At 42.9% G+C, this 6,252-nt stretch overlaps 1 protein-coding gene and 1 long non-coding RNA gene across 5 annotated transcripts in view; one reads left to right on the plus strand and one right to left on the minus strand.

Moving 5' to 3' along the window:
- The window catches only part of EDAR (ectodysplasin A receptor), a 71,823-nt gene that overhangs the window by 39,467 nt on the left and 26,104 nt on the right, over window positions 1–6,252 (minus strand). The gene's annotated exons all lie outside the window — the stretch shown is intronic.
- Window positions 1–6,252, plus strand: part of LOC108447367 — a 23,056-nt gene that overhangs the window by 5,064 nt on the left and 11,740 nt on the right. For both annotated transcript variants that reach the window (XR_001862908.1, XR_001862909.1), the window contains exon 1: window positions 1–4,742. This exon is cut by the window's left edge and continues 5,064 nt beyond it. This is a non-coding gene — a long non-coding RNA (uncharacterized LOC108447367). The remainder of the gene's footprint in view (window positions 4,743–6,252) is intronic.

Raw genomic sequence — 6,252 nt, forward strand, 5'->3', positions numbered from 1 at the left:
GTTCCTGCTGTTAGGAAGCTTCTCTGCGTGTCTCATCTATATCTCTCTTCACTTGGAGCTAACTGCTGTTTTTCTTATCCACTACAGACATGGATGATTATTTCCTTCTGCTCTGCTGTAGTCTCCTAGGTATTTGTGACTTTAACTTGGTCATCTTTTATGTAAAACAGTTCTGAATCATCCAGTCTTGCACCATTAAGACACGATTTCTGGAGCACTGTCTGCTTGTGCTTCTCCCTGGATTTTTCTCCACTGTGACCTCATGTTTCTTGAGATGAATGTCTAAAGCTGAACAGAGCAATTTTGTGAAAGCCTTGGCCACCCTGGATAGAGCATTGCATTAAAGAGTTTATAAGCTCTTTTTCACACATCTCTGGATCAGGCTGTGAGAGAATAAGGATCCTGCAGTCAGCTAGGGATCTACTGGAGACTAAAATCTCATCTATTAAGCTGCTACATGTTTGGAGCTGGTAAGTTTTCTGACTTGCTCTTCTCCTTTCTTCCCCATAAGCTATTTGGCATTACTACCAAGATGAGAAAAAATATCTTGCATTTGTTAGACATATATCAGTTTTGCAGTCTTTTTGTTTATACCCCAGCAAATACATTCCGGTTGTGCCTAACAACTGTCCTGGGTTTTTCATTCTGCTAGAGTAAACTCTACCAAGTTTTCTGTTCTGCCAGTGATGCCATAGCAACACATTCCCATTCTTTATGCTCCTTGCTTTGCCAGGCCGGTGTAGGGGATGTTGAGGCTGCTATGGTAGGAGTGTTTTCATCTGGAGAACAAAAGCAATCTACACCCTCAGAAAGCTGTCATCGTCTCTCCTGCAGACTGCTGAGCCATGCCAGCTCACATCTTTTCACTGTGATGCTGGATGAAAGCAGTGACTCCAGCATCATGAGCTGCTATTTTGAGTTGGATGCTCAAGTTGCTGAAAAAGATTTTTTTGGCAGAATATCCTTGCAATATTTCCACTACAAAAATATGCTTTCATCCTCAAATTCTAGTGTCTCTTTTTTGAGGACTGAATGTATTACATCCCAGTTATGAGCGCTGGCAAGAACAGTTCTGCTTTAAACAGAGCTGGGAAATTGCTCCCCTTTGTCCATTAACTTCACCGAGTGTCTCCTATGTCACTTGGTGGCCAACTCTGAGCTCAAACTACAGGAGGATGCCTTCATAGATAACATCTATTTTAACAAAACAACACAAAACTATCTATGTCTGCAAATATCCATTGCAGATATTTAATTGCTCTTTAAACAACTATGTTAAAATTTGGTTAACTCCTTAAGTGACCTGAGAGAAATGGTGTCACTAATTGCATTTAACTGCCATCCTGAGCATAAAAGCAAAGCAGAGAGATATGTAATGTGTAGAGCCTAGAAGATGCTATAGTGAAGCTTATATATTGTCTTTTTGGAGTGCATCTGCAATGGCTTAGTGTTGGCTGCATTTTTTTTTCTATGTGAAAGACTGCAGGATGGCTTTCACATGGAGACACTGAGCTTCTCAGAAGCTTTGTGTAGTATAAAGCAGTGTCTGCTCCTCCAGAGCCAGCACCTCTGTACTTTGAAGATCAACAACTTCGAAGAAATATGGGAAGCTTTGATTTCATACAAACCCTAAGATTTTCCAATCATTAACACTATGGGGCCCCTACTAAACCAAAGTTAGGGCAATCAGAGAAGGAAATTTCCAGGCAGGGGGTGAAGTTTTAGAGGACTCCATCTTACAGATTGCGGTAAAATCAAGACCCAAGGACAAAAGAGCTGCGTGATGAAAATATATGTTGTTATCTTTCTAACTTTTTTTTCAGTCTCCTAAAAAGACAGTGCATTGAAAATATACTGGAGTGCCATGCAGGTAGATTATTGCTTGCTTGAATTTGCATCCAGAGAAAGCACTTGCTGGAGTCAAGCATCTGCTTTGAAAGAGTCAAACAGGTCAAAAGTCTACTTACACTATCATATGAGTAAGCCAGTGCTAACTGAATGTTTTTGGAGCAGTACAGGAAGGGGGAAGACTGTGTCTTATCTGCCAACTATTCTCAATTCTAGCTGTTGGGATGGGACCACATTGTTTTGAGTTTATGCAGAATAGAAAGCTTCTATGTACATCAAAACTAGCTGGAGGAATGGAGGAAGCCTTCTCCTTGTCTGAATCAGCTCACATACAACTAGGTCATACTGGTAATACCTCCTTCAATACTTTCTGGAGCACCTTGAGGTGCTGCCTAGAGTCAGTAGGTGTAGTAACTTCCCCTCCTGAACAGGAGAGATTGGGAGAGCTACCTCCCAAATCAGCTTGATATATTTTGATTAGCCAAGTTTTATGTTAAAAACATGTGTGTGCTGCTTCTGCAGGGCAAGTTGGAAAAAACCTTATGCACAGCAAAGGGATGCCTGCACATCTGATCTGTGATCTATGATGGGACAGGCACTACAGCAGCTGGGAGGGGAGAAAGGTGGCATGGATCAGGCATGTGTGGTTTAGCAAGATAACCAGCCTAAAAGGACTCATACTGGGTGCTCCTGGGCTCTGTGCAGGCTTGAGAGGAGCTGGTGCTGCTGCCTGCACAGAGCTCGGTGTCCAGGCACCAGGAGGAGACAGGAGGCAAGGCAGGACATGCATTGAACCCACTGTCTTAGAGCTGAGAATTGTAAATCAAATAGCTTTGAAGAGCCAGAAGCAGAAATACATTGTTTACTCCTTAAAGCCTAAAATGTTATACAATTTGGAAACAGAATGGATGAGACTTTGTAGAATGAGAAATTTTGAAGTTTTTGTTCCTTTTATAAACAGCTTTCCTCCCTGGTGGCTGGTGGGACAGCTAGACATTAACCCTTTCTAGCCATTTCTTTTGTCTTCTGTAGAGCTGGAACAGATGTTGGTAGTAATCTCACCTTAAATTAAACTTAATTTTAATAAACATGTTTCTAGGATGCAGAACTCAGCTCCTTTTTTGTGGCAAGATATCTTGACCCCCTCGAAATCATGGCTTCTGGATTACCATATCTCCTCACATCCTTCCATTTCACTACACTGTAGATTGCAAGTCACACTAATATTAACATATTTGTTATACCTAGAAGCATTGTTTTACAGCCCTATAGGCATCTAATAGTGATTGCTGCAGAGCTCTTGCAAACAGGTCCATGGTTTCTGGAGTCCAAAGGCATATATCGTAAAGTATTTCATGGTGCTGGCAAACTTACCTAGCCCAAATTTGTGGGAGGTAGTATTTCTAAGCTAAAAATTTCGGCAAGGTGGTTATTCCTTACTGGTCACAAATAAAATCTGAGCCTCCCTTCCTCCAGGTTAAAATGTCTGCAGGTATCAATATGTAAATAACCCAGACACAGACAGTCCTGGATCACACAGGTGACTGTGGTGTTCAGTGGATATAAATAACTATTTACCTCTTGGAGAAGCTGTTTTGGTAAATTCAAGTCTAAGCATGAAGGAAGAGAAACATAAATTTTAGGCCTTTCCTGTCAAACATGCTGTCTCGTCCCACTGGTTTGAAAAAGAGCAGTTGCTTCCCTTAGAACAGCAGGAAAGCCTTGGGGAAAATTAAAATGGTGAGAGATTCAGTATGTAAAATATACAGTGCAGAACACTGGAGAAATCTCAGTCTGGGCATGAAGAATCACTCTTGACACGACTTGGAAGGATTTTTATCCCTCATTTACACAAAATTGCATCTGGGGGATTGATCAGTGTGCCTGCTAGGTGAGCCATCTACTGGCTGTTCAGTGCTGTGCCCAACAGCTGACCACCTCCATGAACTCCAAGTGTTAATCGGTTGAGGAAATCTAATGCAGAAGGATGTGTGCCTCTGTGAAGCAAGATGTTGTCAATTAGTCTGTTGCTGGAAAATATACTTCGAAGAATTTTTGGAAGAAGAAATGCCAAGTTTCTAGTTAAACTTGTTGAGTATCTCTGGCAAATTTGAGTAAGAACCTTTCTCTGGAGAGACTATGAAAATAACTGCTCAAGCCAAGTAAACGAAGTACTCAGTGTGACAACTTTTGTCATTGTGTCGACTCCGATTTTCACAGACTGTGATGAATGCATGAGCGAGAAGCTAAAATAACACTAAAGGCTGGTAAGCATGGAGGGGATTCTGGGAGAGGACCTGAACTGATAATATGAACTAAACCCGTAAAGTTAAAGCACCTTAAACCTCCAAGGCTTCTTCTGAAGGTGGCTGCTAGAGCATTCTCAATCTACTTACTTAATTAATTTAACATCCAGCATGAAGGAACCTGGAACAACCTAAGACTCACATCACCATGAAGCTACGAAAGCACTGAGGGCCACACAAGTAACTGCTCTCTCGTGCTTCACATACTTGCTGCTGACATCCTGTGCTTAAGTACTGCGTGTTGGCAGTGCTTCTAGCTGCAACTTTATCTGAGATGTATCTGTATGAAACTCCCTGGCTGTGCTGCAGCTGGAAAAAGGGAGTCTCCTCTCATAGGGAATGACAAGGTCTTCCTCTGTGTATATGAGAAACTGCTCTACAGTGTGAGAAAGGACTAATGCTGCCTTTCCAACCCATAGGAGACCCAGGCAGATCTCTGATGCATATTCTTAGGTGGCTCAAACACAGCATGCCACTGTGTAGTGCTGCTCTTCTTCTTGGCCTCACATTTGAAGGTTATCCTGCAGGGAAGGGAGGCCGTCCTGGAAGTGAACTGCAGTAATGGAGGCTGGAGCATGACTTGTACAGGTAAGTAGACTTGCAGAATTTGTTTGTTGTGTTGCATTACAGGGAGGGGTTGAAAGACAGAAGGATAATTCCCATGATGGACTGACTGCTGTAGATCGGTTTGGAAGCGGCAAATATGGGAAACATTTTCTCTCTTATGTAAATACGCTTATTTCTCTAAAGCCTTGGACCTGTCTTAAGAGGGTGAGCTCATGTGCAGCTGAATAGGCTTTAGTTATCTTCCTATGGATCAGTCTGACAAGTTGCCATAGATGGTTCAGATAACTTAGAAAACCTGTAACCATTACTACACCCTGCCTTGTGCGCCTCCATGGCCCACTGGAGCCCTTATAGCTGGATACAAGCCAAAGCAGCTTCCAGGCTACTTTGATATATTTTGGCACTAAGCCAGGATAAGCAAAGCCCAAGGCATGCCTCAGGCTCTGTGCTGAGGCCATTGTTGCCACATGGGTATATTTCTTCTGCTGTGCAAGCTACATGGTGTGCATGCAGTAGCTCCTGGTCACACCTTGCATGGTGCTTTTCTGCCCTAAAACAGACGGAGTCAGCCCAGCCTTGTTTTCTAGGTAAGCTTTTTTCCCCTGTCCTTTTGAGATTTTTCTCCTGTATTAGAGATTTAAAACCTGTCATCTCCAGCAGTGTTTACTGGAAGGCACAGAGGGACACAGCTGTGTCTCTGTGAACAGTCCCATGCTCCCTGTGTGACTGCACTCACTTCCATCTGGTGAGATAGGATGTATACTGAGGTGCCTGACTCCAGACCTGTGAGGGATAGAGACCACAGTCCCTAGACTAGGAGGGGCTGAGACACTTGAGAGGACGTGGGTTGTCTGAATAACCCTGTTTCAAATGTACAGCCTGGCAGTTGAGGATGAACAAGACAGCTTCCTCCCTGAGGTGAACCATCAGGCACAGCTGTGCAGGTGAAACCCCCCTGAAGTCTGCAGTGAAGTTCTCAGTGATGCTGGCGGCATCTGGATTTGAGCCATGAGACACAAAGAGCACATTCTGTATGGCAGTTGACAGAGTTAATAAAAGAGGATCATGTAGATGAAACTGGTGGGTGTTCAATGCACTCAAAGGAAGTAGTCTTATAATTTCCCTATCAAAACAATACCACTGTAAGCACCAGAGACCTACCCTAACATAAACCTGTACTTAGCAGCTTGATCAGAAACTTGAAAAGTATCTTGAAAATAGCCAAATCTGAGCTCAGAGGCTGAAATACAGCACTCTATATATTGAAGTAATGGAATAATCACTAGTACATTAACAATTAAGTAACAGTTCACAGTTACTGAAAGTATGAGAAGTGCCATAGCCTTTGCTGCACCAAAGGGTTTATTTGTAGTCTGCTGCTTGCACTGAAATGACGTGTCACAGAAAGATGAAGGGAGCCTGTCAAAGCCCATTTGAAAAGTCACTTTTTCTAAACAAGGCCGTCTGCTTTCATCCCTCTTTGCATTATCAGCTGAACTGCTGGCACCAGGCATTCGAGGAATTTCAGCAG

This window comes from Corvus brachyrhynchos, unplaced genomic scaffold, assembly GCF_000691975.1.
Source record: "Corvus brachyrhynchos isolate BGI_N302 unplaced genomic scaffold, ASM69197v1 scaffold83, whole genome shotgun sequence".
Classification (NCBI taxonomy): Eukaryota; Metazoa; Chordata; class Aves; order Passeriformes; family Corvidae; genus Corvus; species Corvus brachyrhynchos.